The sequence below is a fragment of the Schistocerca serialis genome, chromosome 2, assembly GCF_023864345.2.
Source record: "Schistocerca serialis cubense isolate TAMUIC-IGC-003099 chromosome 2, iqSchSeri2.2, whole genome shotgun sequence".
Lineage (NCBI taxonomy): Eukaryota > Metazoa > Arthropoda > Insecta > Orthoptera > Acrididae > Schistocerca > Schistocerca serialis.
In genome coordinates this window covers 131,093,917-131,116,327 of record NC_064639.1, presented here as the reverse complement: position 1 = coordinate 131,116,327, position 22,411 = coordinate 131,093,917, and positions in this window count along the sequence as shown.

Below are 22,411 nucleotides of genomic sequence, written 5' to 3'. Positions count from 1 at the left end.
GCGAGGATAACATTGTCCTTGGTCGCTATATCGTTCACATATGCAGGGGTTGCACGAAGTTATGGAAACACCGTGAGAAATACATGCTTGAATATAAATGCGGATGCTTGTAAAGCCTGCAGGTTGCGCTGCTGTACTTGAACACAAACGGCACCTGTGCAATGTCCTCAATACGTTTTAAATTTTTATCGTAGTCAGAACAGTGTTTTGTGTAGTTGTGACTGCATTATGTAGGAGCTAAGCGAATTCACACGTTGACAAAATGTTGATGCTCATATGGTGGATGCTTTCGTAACCAAGGTTTGATCTTTTGAGGCACCATATCTAAGCTTTATAGCGCATACAAGTAAAGTGTAAAAACATCATCCGATAAGTCACAACGTGGACTTAAGTATGTGTTGAGTGATCGTGACAGACGGTCATTGAAGAGGACTGTGAGGAAAAATAAAAGGACGACAGCTGCAAAAGTCACTGCAGAATTGAATGTCGCACACGCGAACCCAGTAAGCACCAAAGCAACACGAAGGGAGCTCCCATAACCTGGGAAACGCAAGGACATCTGCAATTCCAAAATCACTCATCAGCTATGCAAGTGCCCGTAGAAGAAAACGTCGTGCCGAAGCCGTTTGTTTGGTGGTGATTTGGGCAGTCATATCGCCGTATCCCATGGGTCTCATGGCTGCTCTACAAGATCGCGTTACTGCCACCGATTATGACAATTTTATACTGATCAGGTCATTTCATGGTACAAATTTGTTCCCCAATGGTGAATCTGTGTCCCAAGCTCGCATCGTCCAGGAAAGGTTTTATAAGCACGAGGATGAACTACTGCATCTCCCTTGGCCAACACAATCATCAGAGCTCAATATTATTGAGCCTTTGTGATGCACTTTGGAGAGAAGGGTGCGTGATGGCTGTCCAACTCCATCATCGTCACCTCAGCTTGTCACTATTTTGCCGGAATAGTGTTACAAGATTCCCTTGAAAACCATACAGTGCCAGTCGTTATCCATTCCGAATCTGTTTCGAGTGCCTACGGTTTACCTACACCGTATTAGACACAGTATTGTGTTGTTTTTGTCCACCCTCCCGTATGTTGAATAATGTCGATGACCGAACTGCGCCCCGACAGACCTACATTTGCTACTGCCTCGGTGGCGTCTGCGAGCGAATAAGCTCAAGGTCAGCCAGCTGCTGACACACACGACACGGCGCGGCGTTACTTTACAACGGACTCCTGAACTCAGCTGCCTGCAGCCCGCAGTCCGCAGCTCCTCAAAACGCTTGGGAGGAGGCCAACTGATGAATCACTCCACTCAGTCACTCAACTAGCGATCCGTTTGAGAACTGAACCAAAAACTTAAACAAGCTGCGACATTGTCGCGAATAAACAGTGACCCGTATACGTAATAAGTTTCCTTTAATTTACGTCTATGATCACAAACTTTTTGTTAACAGATTACCGGTTTCGGTCTTTAATGACCGTCATCAGATCCGTGTCATATTAAACAAAGTCCTAATGTACTGCAGCCATGGCGGCATCGTCAAATGTTAAATGCGGAATCAGCACCAGCATCGTCAAATACATATAAATAACATCAGATGCAAGAGTCATGTTGTCAGTAGCACCACTTGTTTTAAACAGTAGTGCTACTGACAACATGAGTCGTGCATCTGATGTTATTTATATGTATTTGACGATGCTGGTGCTGATTCCGTATTTAACATTTGACGATGCCACCATGGATGCAGTACATTAGGACTTTGTTTTTATGAAACAGATCTGATGATGGTCATTAAAGACCGAAACCGGTAATCTGTTAACAAAAAATTTGTGACCATAGACGTAAATTAACGGAAACAAAACTTAAACGTTGCGACAATAGCCAAATGTTTCATATGGAACTACTACAGATTTAAAGTGCACGCTTTCTCTCCGCCATAACGAGAAAACTTTGAACTCGAATACATTAGGGTGACCAACCGTTACGTATTTTACGGGTTCGTCCCTTATTTAGCTTAAGAGTTCCGCTGTCCCAACAAAATAACTAGGGGTCGTGTATTGTCCCGTTTTTCATTAATCGTCCCTTATATTTAGAAACAGCGTATTTTTAAGCAAAGTGTAGCATAAACAGTTCGAAGACAAATGTGCTCATACCTACAGAAAAGAAAATACACACATAGAATAAACCAAACTGAACGAGGCACGATTTGTGAAATTCATGGTTGCTGCTATGTAAAGTTTGTCACTAGCGCTTTCTTTGTGCATTGCCTGTTGCTTCAGGTCGCCACGTTTACAAGTGTGTCTTTAGACCGTTAGAGTTACAGGTTACTTCACTTGATGTGACATAATGCAAAATTTCACACAGAAATACCGAACAGGAAGTGTTTTAAGGGCACATTTGCATGCTGAGCTTTTATTAGCAGAAAACGTAATTATAAGTAATGGAATTTCAGGGAGAGCATAAGGGAACAATTGACAAAACTGAGGGAAAGAAATACAGTAGAAGAAGAATGGGTAGCTTTGAGGGATGAAGTAGTGAAGGCAGCAGAGGATCAAGTAAGTAAAAAGACGAGGGCTAGTAGAAATCGTCGGGTAACAGAAGAAATATTGAATTTAATTGATGAAAGGAGAAAATATAAAAATGCAGTAAATTAAGCAGGCAAAAAGGGATACAAACGTCTCAAAAATGAGATCGGCAGGAAGTGCAAAATAGCTAAGCAGGGATGGCTAGAGGACAAATGTAAGGATGTAGAGGCTTATCTCAGTAGGGGTAAGATAGATACTGCCTACGGGAAAATTAAAGAGACCTTTGGAGAAAAGAGCTCAGATGGAAACCCAATTCTAAGCAAAGAAGGGAAAGCAGAAAGATGGAAGGACTATATAGAGGGTCTATACAAGGACGATGTACTTGAGGGTAATATTATGGAAATGGAAGAGGATGTAGATGAAGATGAAATGGGAGATATGATACTGCGTAAAGAGTTTGACAGAGCACTGAAAGACCTAAGTCGAAACAAGGCCCCGGGAGTAGACAACATTCCATTAGAACTACTGACAGTCTTGGGTGAGACAGTCCTGTCAAATCTGTACCACCTGGTGAGCAAGATGTATGAGACAGGCGAAATACCCTCAGACTTCAAGAAGAATATAATAATTCCAATCCCAAAGAAAGCAGGTGTTGACAGATGTGAAAATGACCGCACTATCAGTTTAATAAGCCACGGCTGCAAAATACTAACGCGAATTCTTTGCAGACGAATGGAAAAACTGGTTGAAGGTCAGTTGTAAGAGTCGAGGGGCATGAAAGGGAAGCAGTGGTTGGGAAGGGAGAGAGACAGGGTTGTAGCCTCTCCCCGATGTTATTCAATCTGCATATTGAGCAGTAAAGGAAACAAAAGAAAAATTCTGAGTAGGTATTAAAATCCATGGAGAAGAAATAAAAACTTTAAGGTTCGCCGATAACATTGTAATTCTGTCAGAGGCAGTGGTGGAGGTAGAGTGAGATGATACCATCCAATTGCGCACTAAATTGTTTATGGCAGTGGTGGGGGTGGCAACTGTTTAATCCCTACACATGCTTGGACAATTGTGCTAAATTGTTTTAAATCATTAAACATAAAACCTTCACACACAAGTGCTCTTGCATTTTTTTAAATTTCTCGACATTTTAACTTACCACAAGTGGACCATTTTGGACTATGATGTCAGAGGCGTGGGAGAGGACAGAGGGAAATCCTAGAGTCAACCATCTTGAATTGTGGTTTTGAGGAGAGAAGGGTGGGGAAATCCTGGTGAAAGCAGGTCAGTGGAATGGAAGGAGATGGGAGATGAAAGAAATCCTTTCTATCCCTTGTCTGTGCTTAAACTGTTTCAGAGTCCCCTATTGCTCTACAACGCAGTATATCCTGTCCAGGGCTTTTCCTCTCAGAATAATTACTGCAACCTACTTCCAATTAATTGAATATGCTTACTTTGTTGAACCTTGGCTTCACTCCACAATTTAACAATCACGATTCTATACACTGCAAAACTGGCGATTCCTTGAGGTATCAAGAAATTTCCTGTCGTGCGCCATTATTCTTTTTTTCTTTTTCTCCCCAGTTTGATTCAGTATCTCTTGGTTATTCGGTCTACCTTCCGAATATTCAATGTTTTTCTGTAGCACTGCATTTCGCAAGCTTCTGTTCTCTACTTCTCTGAATTTTTATCGCACACATTCAAGTTCTGTACAAGGGTACACTAAATGCCTTCAGAAATGACGCCTAACGCGTAAGTTTATACAAACATCAAAAAAAGTTTTACATCACCTTCGTTCCCAGAACTAATGAAAATAGACGTTGACTGAGGATATTGCATCACAGACACAATCCCTTTGACTATTCAGAGATGTCACTAATTCCCCCCCCCCCTCCCCTCCAAAGATGTAAACAATCATGCATGAGCAGCGCCTATTAAACGTAGGGGGTCCGACAGCCGATCAGTTCCAGCCATTCCAACAGGAAGGAGGTACACGTCTCGTGTTGTCTGTAATTCAGCCGTGTCTATGCAGTAAATATCGCGGTTCGATCGCGTCTGCATTGCTACTTTGTGCCAGGAAAGGCTCTCAACAAGGGAAGTGTGCAGGAGCCTCGGAGTGAACCAAAGCGATGTTGTTCGGGCATGGAGGAGATACAGAGAGATAGGAACCGTCGATACATGCCTCGCTCAGACCGCCCCAGGGCTACTACTGCAGTGGATGACCGCTATCTACCGATTATGCCTCGGAGGAACCCTGACAGCAACGCCACCATGTTGAATAATGCTTTTCGTGCAGCCCAGGACGTCGTGTTACAACTCAAACTGTGCGCCATAGGCTGCATGATGCGCAGCTTCACTCCCGACATCCATGGCGAGGTCCATCTTTGAAACCATGACACCATGCAGCGCGGTACAGATTGGCCCAACAACATGCCAAATGGACCGCTCAGGATTGGGTTCACGTTCTCTCCACCGATGATGCATCAATACAAGAGGGCGTGCTACTGGGTATTAGAATTACCGGTGTGTGCAGCAGTCTGGACCATCACCTCTGGAGGTCTCGCTGTGTGGTGGTACAACATGCAATGTGTGGTTTTCATGAGCAATAAAAATTTTCTGTATAGGTTCCGGAACTCTCGGAACCGAGGTGATGCAAAACTTTTTTGATGTGCATATATTCTGTTAATTATTTTTTTTCTATTTCAGGAAGACTTTTCTTTCTCTTGTGTGCAATCTATATCGTCTCTATTTCGACCATCGTCAATAATTTTGCTGCCCAAATAGCAAAACTCATATATTTTTAGTGTAGTATTTCCGACTCTGATAACCTCAACATAGCCTGTTTAACTAGCAAACATTCCACTATTGTTATTTTACTTTTATAACTTCATTTCGAAATAGTGTCCACTCCGTTCAGCTGCTCCTCCAGGTTCTTCGACGTCTCTGGCAGATTTACAACGTCATCGGCAAACACCATATTTTTCATTTCTTCTCCCTGAACTTGAATTAACTCCCCATATTTCTCTTCGCTTTCCTTTAATGCCCGCTGAGTCTACATATTGAATTACATAGCCGACAGACAACAACCCTACCTCAGTTCCTTCTCAACTACTGTTTCTCTTATAGGTACAGTCTGGCCTGTTTTGAATAACCTTTCACTCTCTGTATTTTATCCCCATGAATATTAGAATTAAGTTATAGTTACTACGGGTCAGGCCTGGAAATAGCACTTTGCAAAGGTAGGCAATTAGTGGAACAGGGCTAGGATCATATGTTAACAAAAGAATACAGCATGAATCACCTAGGACTTGCACAGCAAATATTACGGAAATGGAAAGTGCTACTGATGCGCCGTTTCCTCAGAATGGATTGGTAATCACGAGCTCTTACGGTTAGTCAATAAGTGGATAGTAATAATACTTAGAAAGCGTATTTTTTGTGCAGACATACACTTTTTTAAATGGAACAAAGCCTATTGATATTAACAAACTAAAAGTGAGGTAAATTAGAATGTCAATGGTGTTTGTTGCGAGATTATAGTGCGAGTCGTTTATGAGATATCGTATTTTGAAAAGTTTCCTCAGTGACACTTGTTTGTGCCATTTAATCCGTGCTAGGTAGGATGTTGTTATGTTTGCTTGCAGTGAGTGTCCTTTTGTGTCCTTAAGGTGAATCGTACCGCCCTATCTCGACAATGTTAAATTGGCTATATAAATGCCCCGTTTTCTCAGGAACTGTTGAGTATATAAATGTGGTGTTTTTATCACATGTTCTCCCATGTTTTGTGACTATTGCTCTACAATCACTTTAAAATAACAACTGGAAAAAATTATGATTTTTTCCCTAAACATATAATTTTTTGGTGTAAATTTTCGCAATTTTAATTTCTTGAATTTTAACTATTACAGTAAATACTACTGAAGTAGAGCTACAACATCATCGTACTATCTATGTTATGTGGTAAATAATTCATTGATGTAGATTCAGAAGTTTCTGAGAAAAAGGGGCTTTTACACTGAAAAATGTCATGTTGAGAAAATTGCGTTTAAAGAAAAATTTTTAGTATACAGCCAACTGATACATAAAAAATATGTTAGAATTCTCATCTCCTCCTTCATCTTCCTCACCCAGTGGTGCACTCCTTCCCTTGGATCTGGCTTCTTTTGATATATTGTTTGTTGCAATCTCTGCTTTCATGATTCGCAGTTGGTCCAAGTCCATCACACTTTTAGTGGTGTTGTAACCTTTATGAATGCCAATATATTCCAAAACCTGTAGTCTTCCAGAATAGCCATCATTAAAAGTATGAACTGCATCCAAAACACGAAGTTCAAAGACTGACCCTCCAACAAACACATTTTTTGGTATTCTTGACCATAAAACATTGTTAAATGATTCATTCGCATTTTGTGTTTTGCCCTTGAGACGTTTCTTCAACAGCTCTGGTTGGGCAAGGTCCTGAAACACAGGTTTCATGGCAAGCATAACAGCATTTGGTATAGTAATTTTGTGCGAGAAAGTGTATACTTTACCCTCCTCTTTTGCCTTCAAGTATTTACACCATTCAGTGGAACACAGGTTGTGTATTGGTTCAGCATCTGTAGACAGCTTGTGAAAATAAATTGCCCAAACAGCTCTCTTCATACCATCTAAATTATCTCTGTTACTTCTAATAGCCATACCATAATATTGTGTAATCTGATCAATTCGTTTATCAGTCAGTCGACGTCTTATACTTAGACCATCAGATGGCTTGGTACATCCCAACTGCTGTTTGAGTCTGCGTAGTCTCGTGCCCATCCTCTTTTGCACATGATTATGATTAATGCACTCTAGCTTTGTAATTGACAAATCATCATAGGGTTTACTCTCCACCACTGCCTTATACGATCATGAGTCTCCATCCCCAAGAAAACTCATGTAGCGAACAGCAGGTCATGCTGGGAATGTTGGAACATTTTCACTGCAGAAGCAACCTCCATCCCTCCACTAGTTCCTTCATAGTTTCTCTGACAATTCATTTCATGCTTAGTATACTTTTCAGTACTCTTGCCTGCTTGCCTACAACCCTGACAGTACATGGTCAACACATCAACATCCAACACTTCCCCATTGTCGATGCTCATAATAGATGCACATGAATTCTTTGACTGGAAACATCTTTTTTGCCAGGATCCGTCGAATGATATTACTATGTCAGAACCATTTTCTGTTACAGCCTGCTCTGCTGCTGTAGTCATTGACTCCATAGCACACGCCTTGACGCTACTTCTTACTATGGAATTGTATTTGATAGATTTTGTGGGGGGACTAGGGAGGTTCAGCAAGCCACAAAGAACCTTACCAGCGTAATGGCCTTTTCCTATGCATCTATGTCCATAGAAGTATCTTAGATTAGTATCAAAAAGTCCATTCTTTACACTTACTTCTGAAGCCTTGAAAGTATTTTCGCTTGTACAGTTCAAACACTAACATTTGTAAAGTGCACACCAGACCATTGCGTTGAGATAGCTTTTCAGAAATTTCAATTTCCCCTCCACATATACAACAACACACTGTTTCACACAAAGCTGAAATAAGTACATGCAGATTAATAATGATATTGCAGTTTGTTTCACTGTCTGAAGCTGCGTTGTATTTTACTGTCACTATTTACAACCAAAGTATCACGCCCATCGGCGCTAACCACTCTTTTTACTGCTGCTATATTTATTCTGTAGTATCTGTTTGCTTTGTTTCGTATTTTTTTTAAACACTCCTTTTGGTTTAGTCATGACAAAAACTATCACAGGAAACAGAAACTAAAACGCGGCTAGTGGATAACTGTTGTTGTCAAAGGCAAACAAATGTACAGTTCAAAGAGTTTACTGCAAAGTACCGCCATTGTAGGCAACTTATGAAACGGACAGTTCTCTACAAAACAAAAGAAACCACAGCCTTCTAGACTATATAGTTCCAGAGAAAAATGCCAATATGCGAAATGATGGAAAACAAAATTTTCGGAAATATCATTGCATGATTATTTTCAAATATTTATTTAAAATAGTAAATAATCGAATATTTCAATAAAACCAACACCAAATTAAGCATAAACATCCATATTTTCATAATTTGCATAAAAGTAAAAATGTCAAATTTTGTCATTTTGGGCGGTACGACTCCTCTTAAGTGCATTGCGACTTTCTAGTCAGTTAGTGTGTGACAGTCCAAACGGTAGGTCGTTAGTGGACGATGGCATTTACGAAAGTAGAAAAAACCAACACGCTCGTGGTGTATGGGCGGTGTAGGAAGAAAACAGTTCGTTCTTGCGCGGAGTATGCGGCGATATATCCCAATATACGTCAATCACCTCGGCAGTTATTTATCAGCCTCTTCAACCAGTTACGTGAAAATGGTAGTGTTACACCTAGACAACGTAACGGAAGGAAACAAGTGACGACAGAAGGGGGGAAATTAACGTTCTTGCTGCTGTAGCAGTTCATCCGCACGTTAGCTGGCGCACAATCGCATGAGGAAGTGGCATGAGTCAGGCAAGTGTCCTACGGTTTCTCCATCGACATCAGTTCCAATTCTATCACTTCTCACGCCATCAGGAGCAGCATGGAAACGAGTTTTAGACTCGTACTAACTTCTGTACATGGGAATTAAGACATGGTTCTCCAGTTGTATAATGTATCTTGTTTAGTGATGAAGTCACGTTTACCAATCAAGGCCAGGTAAACCGCCGAAACATGCACTGTTGGTCCGTTGACAATCCCGATTGACTTCGTTGGGTGGAACGTCAGCGTCCATGGAGTAAAACCTTGTCATGTGAAATAGTAAACCATCAGTTCATAGGCCCATTTTTCATACACGGTTGTCTATGTTCTTCAAACCAATTGCGAACAATTATGACCTGGTGATATGGTGCATTGTGATCCATAAAACTTCCCTCGTTTTTTGGAAACAAATGGTCTCCAAGTAGCAAAACACAACCATTTCCAGTCAATGATCGGCACAGTTGTACCAGAGGACCCAGTCAATTCCATGTAAACACAACCCACGCCGCTATAGAGCCACCACTGTCTTGCACTGTCCCTTGTTGACAGAGTGACCATGGCTTCGTCGGGGCTGCGTCACACTCGAACCCTACCATCATCTCTTACCAACTGAAATCTGGATTCATCTGATCAGGCCACCGTTTTCCTGTCGTCTAGGATCCAACCGATATGGTCACGAGCCCAGGAGATGCACTACAGGCAATGTCGTGCTGTTACCAAAGGCACTCACGTCGGTTGTCTGCTGCCATCGCCCATTTGTACACCGGAGATTCATGTGAAAAACTTTATGATGACATAAAGACCATATGACGAGAACCAACAGACTTTGAATGCGTAATGCTAGTTGGAGGCAGACGCATGGGATATTCCGCTTATCCCATTTGGAGATGGGTCTAATGTGGAGGGATGATTAGTAGGTATTGTGACTGTCATGTTGTTGATTACTCCTCGAATGTTGCTGGATTCCAGACGACTGCTCCAATGGAAGAGTTCTGTAACGGTCACACAAATTGAATTATCCCGGGTACAAGAACAATTATTTATTGTAATTCACAAATACCTGAACTACCGACACTGGTTAAACATTTTCTCTAAACAGACTGATAACTTCCAGTAGTAAACATTTGTCCAGAGACGAAGTTCATAGGCACGTTCCTGCGTTATGTGCTGTGGCACTAGTAACTTTGAGAGCTATTTATGGTAGTGGCATATTCCAGTATGGCGGTTGCTAGCTGCAGGCGCACTCTGCCGAAAAACTAAGTCGAACACAACTGACTGTGCAGTGTAGACTGAAATCACTGAAGACGGCGACTGTCGGCTGTAGACCGCAGGCTGAAGGCTGAAGACTCGGGCCACAGGTTACAGTAAGGTGACAAAACTTATGGGATAGTGAAATCCATATATACTGATGGCGGTAGCATCGCGTGCACGTAATATAAAAGGGCAGTGCATTAGCGGAGCTGTCATGTGCACTCAGGTGACTCAAGGGAAAAGCCTTCCAACGTACACTACTGGCCATTAAAATTGCTACACCACGTAGAAGACGTGCTACAGACGCGAAATTTAACCGACAGGAAGAAGATGCTGTTATATGCAAATGATTAGCTTTTCAGAGCAATCACACAAGGTTGGCACCGGTGCTGACATGAGGAAAGTTTCCAACCGATTTCTCATACACAGACAGCAGTTGACTGGCGGTGCCTGGTGAAACGTTGTTGTGATGCCTCGTGTAAGGAGGAGAAATGCGTACCATCACGTTTCCGACTTTCATAAGGGTCGGATTTTAGCCTATCGCGATTGCGGTTTATCGTATCGCGACATTGCTGCTCGCGTTGGTCGAGATCCAATGACTGTTAGCTGAATATGGAATCGGTGGGTTCAGGAGGGTAATACGGAACGCCGTGCTTGATCCCAACGGCCTCGTATCACTAGCAGTCGAGATGACAGGCATCTTATCCGCATGGCTGTAACGGATCGTGCAGCCACGTCTCGATCCCTGAGTCAATGGATGGGGACGTTCGCAAGACAACAACCATGTGCACGAACAGTTCGACGACGTTTGCAGCATCATCGACTATCAGCTCGGAGACCGTGGCTGCGGTTACCCTTCACGCTGCATCACAGACAGGAGCGCCTGCGATGGTGTACTCAACGACCAACCTGGGTGCACGAATGGCAAAACGTCATTTTTTCGGATGAATCCAGGTTCGGTTTACAGCATCATGATGGTCGCATCCGTGTTTGGTGACATCACGGTGAACGCACATTCGAAGCGTGTATTCGTCATTGCAATACTGGCGTATCACCCGGAGTGATGGAATGCGGTGCCATTGGTTACACGCCTCGGTCACCTCTTGTTCGCATTGACGGCATTTTGAACAGTGGACGTTACATTTCAGATGTGTTACGACCCGTGGCTCTACCCTTCATTCGGTCCCTGCGAAACCCTACATTTCAGCAGGATAATGCACGACATGTTGTAGGTCCTGTACGGGCCTTTCTGGATACAGAAAATGTTCGACTGCTGCCCTGGCCAGTACATTCTCCAGATCTCTCACCAACTGAAAACGTCTGGTCAATGGTGGCCGAGCAACTGGCTCATCACAATACGCCAGTCACTACTCTTGATGAACTGTGGTATCGTGTTGAAGCTGCATGGGCAGCTGTACCTGTAGACGCCATCCAAGCTCTGTTTTACTCAATGCCCAGGCGTATCAAGGCCGTTATTACGGCCAGAGGTAATTGTTCTGGGTACTGATTTCTCAGGATCAATGCACCCAAATTGCGTGAAAATGTAATCACATGTCAGTTCTAGTATAATATATTTGTCCAATGAATACCTGTTTATCATCTGCATTTCTTCTTGATGTAGCAATTTTAATAGCCAGTAGTGTATTTATGGCCGCACGACGAGAATGCGAAATGGTAGTTGGAGCTAGACGCATGGAATATTCCATTTCGGAAATTGCTCGGGAAATCAATATTTCGAGGTGCACAGTGTCAAGAGCGTGCTGAGAATATCAAATTTCAGGAATTACCTCTCATCATGGACAAAGCTGTGGTCGACGGCCTTCACTTAACGATCGAGAGCAGCGGCGTTTGGCTAGAGTTGTCAGTGCTAACAGACAATCGACACTGCGTGGAATAACTACGCAATGAATGTGGGACGTACGACGAACATTCCATTAGAACAGAGTACCGAAATTTGGCGTAAATGGCTATGGCACAGGCTGTCAGTTTGACCTAATGTACCGAAGTGCCACCTGGCTGTGCCCGTCTGACTTCAAGAAATGTGCTTGGGGGTTCTTGAAAACGGGGATTTGGATTGTGTGCGTGTTTTCGAGTAGATATTGGTTGAGTGTTGGTGTTCGTGTTTTCTAAATGTCCCTAAATGGGTGCGTAAGTGTTAATTTTGACCGTTTATTCCAAAATTCTGGGGGTTCGCGGCCTAAATTTTGGATGAGGAGGTTGGGCGATGTTTGCGTCTTTTTATACAATTTAACAGATTTTTCCTTTATGAGGGAATACATGGTGGGTTGTCCCAAGAATTCTATGATTTCTGTGTTGCGGACGTATCTGTCAGCACCTGTGATGACACGGAATGTCTTGTTCTGCAACCGTTGCAGCCGAATGAGTGTGGTATCTGACGCCATCGACCACACTGCCGAGCCATATAGTATGACCGGGAGTATGAGTTGGTGCCAGAGAAGCATTTTGCAGTTTAGTGTGAGTCCTTCACCCTTCAGAAGGGGATACAGTTGTGAGAGGAGCGCGCAACCTTTGTTTACCGCTTTAGTTATATGTTGTCGCCATGTGAGGCGCCTATCAATCTCCAGCCCGAGATAGGTAATACAGTTATGGCAGGCTAGGTCCTGACCATCAATGGTTAGTTGCTGGTCTGGGAGTTTTAGTCTGGTTGTAAAGTATATGGCTTGGCTCTTAGTCGGATTGATTTTAATTGCCGGCCGCGGTGGCCGTGCGGTTCTGGCGCTGCATTCCGGAACCGCGGGACTGCTACGGTCGCAGGTTCGAATCCTGCCTCGGGCATGGGTGTGTGTGATGTCCTTAGGTTAGTTAGGTTTAAGTAGTTCTAAGTTCTAGGGGACTTATGACCTCAGATGTTGAGTCCCATAGTGCTCAGAGCCATTTGATTTTTTTTAATTTTAATTTTCCATAAATTACGACACTGTGTTACGGAATCTAGGTATCTTTGTAGCTTTCGGCGTATGAACTCAAGGTTGTGACAACTCCTGTAGATCGCTGTGTCGTCGGCATAGAGAGCGATCTCTCCACCGACCTGCTCAGGTATGTCGTTCGTGTAGATTAAGTACAAGACGGGACCCAAAACCGACCCTTGCTGAACTTCGGCCGCAATCGGTCGCGTCTGGCTCAATCTTGATCCGCTTCTTACGAAGAATTGACGCTCCGCAAGAAATGAATCAATGATCTTTATGAGATGCTGTGGGCACCCTATTTGATCTAGTTGGAATATTAAGCCATCGTGCCAAACGCAGTAGAATGCCTTCTATATATCCAGGAACACTGCTCCTGTAGATTCTCTCTTTGCCCTGGCCGGACAGATGTGCTCTACCAAGTGCAAGGATTGTTGGTCTGTGGAGTGCTCAGCGCGGAATCCAAAGTGTTCAGGCATCAGGGTGTTTTTCTCGGTGAGGAATTGTTGGAGGGGTGAGAGGATGAGGAGTTCAAGGATTTTGCTCATGCCAGTGAGTAGGGAAAAAATGGTTCAAATGGCTCTGAGTACTATGGGACTCAACAGCTGAGGTCATCAGTCCCCTTGAACTTAGAACTACTAAAATCTAACTAACCTAAGGACATCACACACATCCATGCCCGAGGCAGGATTCGAACCTGCGACCGTTGCGGTTGCGCGCTTCCAGACTGAAGCGCCTAGAACCGCTCGGCCACAACGGCCGGTCCAGTGAGTAGGGAAATTGGTCTGTAACTTTCTGGTAGGAGCAGGTTTTTGTTAGGTTTGGGGAGCGTGATTACCTTAGCAGTTTTCCACGCTGAGGGGAAGCAGGTGAGTTCTAGGGAAGTGTTGAAGACGCTTGCCAGAAATGTTATGGCGGGAGGTGGAAGGTGCTTTAGGAGTGGTGTGCGGATGCGGTCAGGCCCAGGAGCCTATGCTCTCCCTGTCGCTTGATAAGTGCACCTATTATCAGCTCGTTTACGGGCACGAATTCAGTGTTTGGGGGCTGTGGCAGGAGACAGCCGACACTAGTGCCTTTGCTAACAGCACGACATCGCCTGAAGCGCCTCTCCTGGGCTCGAGACCATAACGGTTGGACCCTAGACGACTGGAAAACGTGGCCTGGTCAGATGAGGCCCGATTTCAGTTGGTAAGAGCTGATGGTAGTGGCACAGAGCCATAGACCCAGGTTGTCAACAAGGCACTGTACAAGCTGGTGGTGTTTCCGCAATGCTGTGTTGTGGTGTGAACCGACCACTGACTGGAAATGGTCATGTTCGAATACTTGAAGACCATTTTCTCAAACAAGTCACCGGGCCACAGTTGTTCGTGATTGCTTTGAAGAGAATTCTGGACAGTTCGAGCGAATTATTTGGCCACCCATGTCGCTCGACACGAGTTTCTTCGAACATACACTCCTGGAAATTGAAATAAGAACACCGTGAATTCATTGTCCCAGGAAGGTGAAACTTTATTGACACATTCCTGGGGTCAGATACATCACATGATCACACTGACAGAACCACAGGCACATAGACACAGGCAACAGAGCATGCACAATGTCGGCACTAGTACAGTGTATATCCACCTTTCGCAGCAATGCAGGCTGCTATTCTCCCATGGAGACGATCGTAGAGATGCTGGATGTAGTCCTGTGGAACGGCTTGCCATGCCATTTCCACCTGGCGCCTCAGTTGGACCAGCGTTCGTGCTGGACGTGCAGACCGCGTGAGACGACGCTTCATCCAGTCCCAAACATGCTCAATGGGGGACAGATCCGGAGATCTTACTGGCCAGGGTAGTTGACTTACACCTTCTAGAGCACGTTGGGTGGCACGGGATACATGCGGACGTGCATTGTCCTGTTGGAACAGCAAGTTCCCTTGCCAGTCTAGGAATGGTAGAACGATGGGTTCGATGACGGTTTGGATGTACCGTGCACTATTCAGTGTCCCCTCGACGATCACCAGTGGTGTACGGCCAGTGTAGGAGATCGCTCCCCACACCATGATGCCGGGTGTTGGCCCTGTGTGCCTCGGTCGTATGCAGTCCTGATTGTGGCGCTCACCTGCACGGCGCCAAACACGCATACGACCATCATTGGCACCAAAGCAGAAGCGACTCTCATCGCTGAAGACGACACGTCTCCATTCGTCCCTCCATTCACGCCTGTCGCGACACCACTGGAGGCGGGCTGCACGATGTTGGGGCGTGAGCGGAAGACGGCCTAACGGTGTGCGGGACCGTAGCCCAGCTTCATGGAGACGGTTGCGAATGGTCCTCGCCGATACCCCAGGAGCAACAGTGTCCCTAATTTGCTGGGAAGTGGCGGTGCGGTCCCCTACGGCACTGCGTAGGATCCTACGGTCTTGGCGTGCATCCGTGCGTCGCTGCGGTCCGGTCCCAGGTCGACGGGCACGTGCACCTTCCGCCGACCACTGGCGACAACATCGATGTACTGTGGAGACCTCACGCCCCACGTGTTGAGCAATTCGGCGGTACGTCCACCCGGCCTCCCGCATGCCCACTATACGCCCTCGCTCAAAGTCCGTCAAGTGCACATACGGTTCACGTCCACGCTGTCGCGGCATGCTACCAGTGTTGAAGACTGCGATGGAGCTCCGTATGCCACGGCAAACTGGCTGACACTGACGGCGGCGGTGCACAAATGCTGCGCAGCTAGCGCCATTCGACGGCCAACACCGCGGTTCCTGGTGTGTCCGCTGTGCCGTGCGTGTGATCATTGCTTGTACAGCCCTCTCGCAGTGTCCGGAGCAAGTATGGTGGGTCTGACACACCGGTGTCAATATGTTCTTTTTTCCATTTCCAGGAGTGTATATGGGACATAATCGAGAGATCAGTTCTTGGACCAAATTCTGTATTGGCAACACTTTCGCATTTACGGTCGGCTTTAGAGACAGCGTGGCTCAATGTTTCTTCAGCGGGCGTCCAACAACTTGTTGAATCCATGACACGTCGAGTTGCTGCACTGCGCCAAGAGAAAGGAGGTCCGACACGATATTAGGAAGTCTCCCATGACTTTTGTCACCTCAGTGTATATGACCATGCGGATTGCTGTTTCGAATCCACGCAATTGGCTGCCGATGTTGGAGATATAGTGTGCTTCCCACCCAGTGGCTCTCCATGCGGGAAGATGTTCAAATGGTTCTTTTGGCTCTGAGCACTATGGGACTTAACATCGGAGGTCATCAGTCCCGTAGAACTTAGAACTACTTAAACCTAACTAATCTAAGGACATTACACTCATCCATGCCCGAGGCAGGATTCGAAACTGCGACCGTAGCGGTCGCGCGGTTCTAGACTGAAGCGCCTAGAACCGCGCTCGGCCACAGGGCCGGCCGCGGGAAGGTGTCAAGGTTGCGTCTGTGTGACGCGCGTGTCGGACATGACAAAGTAGTCCGGCAGCTACAGGCGGCCTCTGTGAACAGCCACTGAAGACCACGCTGTTCCTGGCCTCGTCGCGATGTATACTATGGTGAAAGGTGCTTCGCGATGGAAGGAAGGCCTACCCAGCAAGAGCAGTAGCATGCGACGTAACAGTAGTAATATATGGGATTTGGGAAACAGATAGCTAGGACGGGAGCCAGGCCAACAGGAGGAAAGAAAGGAACTTATGGTGAGGTAAGAGAACCCTGAAATTGGAAAGGTTTAGGAAGGAGCGAGTTAAATCTGATAGGAGGGATAAATGTCAGGGCGCATTTCGTTGCCAGGGAGTTGTAACATTGGTAATTTTCGCCTCACAAACGTTAGGATACGCTCAATAGTAAACGCCCGATGGCCTGAAGTTATCAAGCAATTGTAATGTAAAAGAAATGAACCGTCGCACAGCAGTGACAGAATCTATTATTCTTTATCTTTGCCACTCCTGCACGGCGGTTGTAAATCTCTATGTACACGTATAGATTAATGATATAAAAGGAATTTAGTTGTTTCAAGACAAATGAGGCCTTGAGCGCTTCACCTGTTACTGTTTCTATTCCACGAAAGGCAGACGCATTCCGCAATCTGTATCTTATAATTTGTGAAAAATACTCTGTAAATGTGCTAATTGTCTTCTCAATCAGAGAACATGTAGTTTTATGTAATTAATTACGAACAGGCAGCATCAAGAGGACATTAATCTCAAGTATTGCCTGTTATGTTCAAAGCTTTTGTTAATACTCACCAGGCATTGTAACTGTAATATAAAAAGGTAGCATTCAAAAAATTTGTGTTGTATATGAAGTGATCTTATTTAGATAAATTATCCTTAAGTATCTCCATCTCCTCATTACTTGAATGTTAATCATTTTGCATCAGTTTATCTCCAGAACTTACGATCACGCTGATGGACCGAACGCAGCATTGAGGCAGGAGGAACATTATCGTTTTCCTATCATTTCTGAATCAATCCTTTTTAAATGTGTACTGTTGTTTTTTTCTTTTTAAGTCAGTAAATCTTTTGGTCCCTTAGTGTCGATCCGGGTATGACTGCATCGCGGTCATGAAAACGCGCGGAAACGATAATGTTGCTTCCCACCACTCTCAAATAATCTGCTGCTCTATGTGCAAAGAATGCAATCAGGTATTTAAAAATATTTATCAGGTGAAATAATCACTACAGTCACTTGTACGATAGTACAATCAATCTCTGCTTCTGCTGCCAAGTTACGCACAAAATTTAATTATATCTTCATCGTTATATTATTTATAACGCTGCAGAGTGGAAGTGTGCTAAAATTGTGTTGGGAGAGGACATGGTGTGTGTGTAAGTATAGAGTGGGTGGTGCATGTTGATATCTACGTGACAGTACAACAGGAATTTGTGATTAGGGACGAAATAATGGAGTTGTTAGACTCGAGTTTACGAGTAGTGTGTAATAAGCAGAGGTGTTCAGTGTGGGTGAGGAGAAGGGGAGCTCGTAAAGGAATGCTATAGGGGAGGGTAAACAGATTCGAAAAGCAATGTCAAGTGTGTGACGTTCAAAGATTGGAAGGATTCATTGATTGTTGGTGGGGCAGATATCCAGGCAACATTTGTGTAGGAGAGGACAGGTCGCATCAAGTCTTTGTAGGAATGGAAGATGGTGGAGGGGTGTAGCTTTAGCAGTATTAACCTACTGTGGTCTTTCTGTAGGATGGTCGTCGTCGTGTGACTAGGGCCTCCCGTCGGGTAGACCGTTCGCCAGGTGCAAGTCTTTCCATTTGATGCCACTTCGGCAACTTGCACGCCGATGGGGATGAGATATTGGTGATTAGAACAACACAACACCCAGTCTCTGAGCGGAGAAAATCTCCTACACAGCCGGGTCGCGCTGACCACTCAGCTGTAGGGTGGTGAATAGGTGGGGTTTCCATGTTAATTTATGATGAAGGCTCAGACCAAGATATTTTAATCTGTAGCATTGTCATAAATGGTAAGTTAAAGTAGTGGAGGCGAAAGCTGTGGGTGATTCGCCCTGTAATTATTGCCTGGGTTTTGAAGGGATTAATCTTGATGAGCCACTGATCGCACCAGGACGTGAAATGGTTGAGATGGATCTGGAGCGTGCATTGGGATTTCTGGAGGGAAGGGAAGAGAGCTAGAAAGGCAGTGTCATCGGCATAGTGGAGGAGATGGGCAGCAGGTGGTGGTTTAGGCTTGTCAGCAGTGTCACTGACACACAGGATGATTCAAAAGTCATGTATCATAGAACAAAGTCTACATTGGTGACTCAGTAGTCCTTCCCCATAGAACAAAGTCATAAATAGTAGAGAAATCGAAAATACAAAGAGACTCGTGTATGCTACAGATGTGCTTTAAGCATACAAACAAAATGATACATCACTGGTCAATGACGACTTGAAACTTAACAGTAAAATGCAGCCGTTATCACTGGTCAGTTAGTCACGTGGTACCTCTAAAGGAGAAGTTGTTCGAACTGAGTGCCATACTGCAGGCGACACATCTGAACACGGCAATGGACACTGCTCGACACTGACCATAATGTTGCTGTTGGTATTTCTGTACGGGCTCTGATGATATTCTCCTACAGGTCAGTTACTGTTCTTGTCGTGTTGGTGTACACTGCAGTCTTGAGATGCCCCCAAAGGAAAGAGGCCATACCACAGGAACCACTCTGTCTATCCAAGGCCAAGGAAGAACCTCATTCAGGAGTCAGCGGACGCTTCATCTAAAGTGTGAAGGTGCGCCATTCTGCGCAAGGAAAACCTACACATCCATTCAAGAAGCAGGTAGTAATGTTCTCTCAAGATGATATCTGTAGTGTGCATTATTGATCGTGTCGGTAAAATACACTACTGGCCATTAAAATTGCTACACCAGGAAGATGACGCGCTACAGACGCGAAATTTAGCCGACAAGAAGAAGATGTTGTGATATGCAAATGATTAGCTTTTCAGAGCATTCACACAAGGTTGGTGCCAGTGACGACACCTACAGTATACTGACATGAGGAAAGTTTCCAACCGATTTCCCATACACAAACAGCAGTTGACCGACGTTGCCTGGTGAAACGTTGTTGTGATGCCTCGTGTAAGGAGGAGAATTGCGTACCATCACGTTTCCGACTTTGATTCGGATTGTAGCCTATCGCGATTGCGGTTTATCGTATCGCGACATTGCTGCTCGTGTTGGTCGAGATCAATGACTGTTAGCAGAATGTGGAATCAGTGGGTTCAGGAGGGTAATACGGAACGCCGTGCTAGATCCCAACGACCTCGTATCACTAGCAGTCGAGATGACAGGCATCTTATCCGCATGGCTGTAGCGGATCGTGTAGCCACGTCTCGATCCCTGAGTCAATAGATGGGGACGTTCGCAAGACAACAACCACGTGCACGAACAATTCGACGACGTTTGCAGCAGCATGAACTGTCAGCTCGGAGACCATGTCTGCGGTTACCCTTGACGCTGCATCACAGACAGGAGCGACTGCGATGGTGTACTCTACGACGAACCTGGGCGCACGAATGGCATACGTCATTTTTTCGGATGAATCCATGTTCTGTTTACAGCATCATGATGGTCGAATCCGTGTTTGGCGACATCGTGGTGAACGCACATTGGAAGCGTGTATTCGTCATCGCCATACTGGCGTATCACCCGGAGTGATGGTGTGGGGTGCCATTGGTTACACGTCTCGGTTACCTCTTCTTCGCATTGACAGCACTTTGAACAGTGGACGTTACAGTTGAGATGTGTTACGGCCCGTGGCTCTACCCTTCATTCGAGCCCTGTGAAACCCTACATTTCAGCAGGATAATGCACGACCGCATGTTCCAGGTCCTGTATGGGCCTTTCTGGATACAGAAAATGTTCGACTGCTGCCCTGGCCAGCACATTCTCCAGATCTCTCACCAATTGAAAACGTCTGGTCAATGGTGGCCGAGCAACTGGCTCGTCACAATACGCCAGTCACTTCTCTTGATGAACTGTGGTATCGTGTTGAAGCTGCATGGGCAGTTGTACCTGTACATGCCATCCAAGTTCTGTTTGATTCAATGCCCAGGTGTATCAAGGCCGTTATTACGGCTAGAGGTGGTTGTTCTGGGTACTGATTTCTCAGGTATATGCACCCAAATTGCGTGAAACTGCAATCACATGTCAGTTCTAGTATAATATATTTGTCCAATGAATACTCGTTTATCATCTGCATTTCTTTTTGGTGTAGCAATTTTAATGGCCAGTAGTGAGATATGGGACTCATGAGAACATCTCCATGTATGCCGCACCACATACGTAATACTTGAAAACATATGGGCACTGAAGAAGAAGGAGTAGTCTGCATGTGTGCTTCGACAGCGAGATGGGAATTGTCGTTTCCCCAATAGATATCTATTCAACCTCCCAATCATTTCGAACTACGCTACATTGTTGAAGAAAATGTCGCTTCAAGATTCCACTGGTGTGTGCGTCGTTTTTCATACCACTGACAGAGCTGGACCCGCTTATCAGTATCATTGGTGTGGGGTTCTTGCACAAAGTGGATTGAAAAAGGAAGGAAATAATTGGAGTACAGTGTCCTGGACACGAAGGCTTGGCTGGTGCCGCATTCCTGTGCCACCTTCAATGTCGACCGAGTTGGGATCACTGTCGCCTTAGATAGTATGTCTGCGGATTGCGTATTTGCCGTTGCAATGCGGGGTCGTCCATAACGTCTTTTTTCGTGAACACTGCCTGTAGAATTGAACTGTTCCATTAAATGACCAATCATTCTCTGGCTAAACTTACGTTGGTTTGGATGTCGCCTGTGGTATTCTGTTGCTGCCTCCCTTTGACTCATGCCTGGCACATGGGATGAGAACCATTTCAACCTTCTCTTGATGTGTATACTTATACACTGCAGAATAACAGCACAGCTGAGGTCACTGGCGCCCCTTTAGTAACCTTCCATCGGACTACGTTAATCTGTTGGTTCCCAGACAACCGGCCTTGTGGTACAGTGCACTAAATGCGACTAATCATTTCGGTCGTGTGGTGGTGGTGACTCGTTCCTCTCATTGTAGTTTTCTACTTTGATGCGGAATTTGTTGGCCATGACAGTTTTATTCCCCTGTGTAAGAGAGGGAACTCAACAGAGCCATGGGGCGCACTGCAGTAGAACGTCATCTGCAGGTCACGACTCATTTCGTATAGAGACCATCATGGCTGTTTGGACGTCTGACCAAAAGAAGTCGCAACACCAAAAAACAATGAATGTAGAATAATGAAATTTCTGGAATACATCTGTCTAGGTAACATATTTAAGTGAATAACATTTCAAGATCACAGGTTAATGTAAGCGCGAAATAAGCCATTGTAAATGTGAAATGGTGCTACATTAATAACCTGTGTCACCTTCAGAATGTTGAATACAGGCATGCATTTTGATGTACAGGTACCGGATGTCCGTTTGTGGTATGGAGTTCCATGCCTGTTGCACTTGGTTGATCAACACAGGAATGGTTAATCCTGTTTGAGGAGAATGCAGGAGTTGTCGTCCGATGCTTCCCACAGGAGCTTCATTGGAGACAGATCTGCTGATCGAGCAGGCGAGGGCAACATATCGACACTCTGTAGAACATCTTGTGTTACAACAACGGTATGTGGGCGAGTGTTATCCTGTTGGAAAACACCCTCTGGAATGCTGTTCATGCATG